Here is a 1084-nt window from a genome sequence, read left to right as displayed (position 1 = left end):
TTTAATATCCCAGAATTTTCACTTTTACTACAAAAATGAAGGTTTGAGCGGCAGTCAAACCATCGCCTCGTACATGTTCGCCTTACGAAACACGAACGCCAATCATTTTTTTAATGGAACGCCAGAGAATATCGGCTTTCGAGGAAGATTATTTCTATTTTTATGGGAGCTCAGATGAATATCGCCCTTCAAGGATGATTATTTTTTTTGTTAAGGGAGGTGACATATATATAACCTTCCAAAGAAGATAATTTTTCGACATGAAATTCACGCGGTGGTCTCGCGGTTCTAGGCGCGCAGTCGGGAACCGTGCGACTGCTACGGTCGCAGGTTCGAATCCTGCCTCGGGCATGGATGTGTGTGATGTCCTTAGGTTAGTTAGGTTTAAGTAGTTCTAAGTTCTAGGGGACTAATGACCACAGCAGTTGAGTCCCATAGTGCTCACAGCCATTTGAACCATGAAATTCACAAACCATAATTAGTTATTTACTGAAGGGAATATTGAAAAAAGTAAATAAAGAAGATATAATTTAATAACATAAAGTAAATACAGCACGAAACATCTGTGACGCGATAAGAAAAAAGACTGCGGTGAGGTGACCACCGTGAACTTCAACGTCCGACCCCTACTTACAGACAGATCAGTTGCATAATAGAGGCGTGAAGCTTCTCTTGCGATTTTCTCTGCATTGGGAGAGTGTTGCACCTTACTATTTACCACATTATATTGTTCTAATCGCCTACCAAAGGTGTACAAACCCCTCCCGAATAGGCCATGAAGGCCTGACGGTGCTCACCGGCCGCCGTGTCTTCATCAGCTTATAGGAGTCACTGGGTGCAGATGTGGAGGTGCATGAGGTCAGCACACTGCTCTCCCGGCCGTATGTCAGTTTCCGAGACCGGAGCCGCTACTTTTCTATCAAGTAGCTCCTCAGTTTGACTCACAAGGGCTGAGTAAAACCCGCTTGCCAACAGCGCTCGGCAGACCGGATGGTCACCCATCCAAGTGCTAGCCCAGCCCGACAGCGCTTATCTTCGGTGATCTGACGGGAACCGGTGTTACCGCTGCGGCAAGGCCGTTGGC

The 1084-nt window shown here is 46.3% G+C and overlaps 1 pseudogene; it reads right to left on the bottom strand.

The window, feature by feature from the left end:
* Positions 1-966: 966 nt before the first annotated feature.
* On the bottom strand, positions 967-1084 carry LOC126337229 (5S ribosomal RNA; annotated as a pseudogene).

This window comes from Schistocerca gregaria, chromosome 2 (assembly GCF_023897955.1).
Source record: "Schistocerca gregaria isolate iqSchGreg1 chromosome 2, iqSchGreg1.2, whole genome shotgun sequence".
NCBI lineage: Eukaryota > Metazoa > Arthropoda > Insecta > Orthoptera > Acrididae > Schistocerca > Schistocerca gregaria.
Note: the sequence above shows the minus strand (reverse complement) of the source record. Positions and strands in the feature narration are given on the sequence as shown.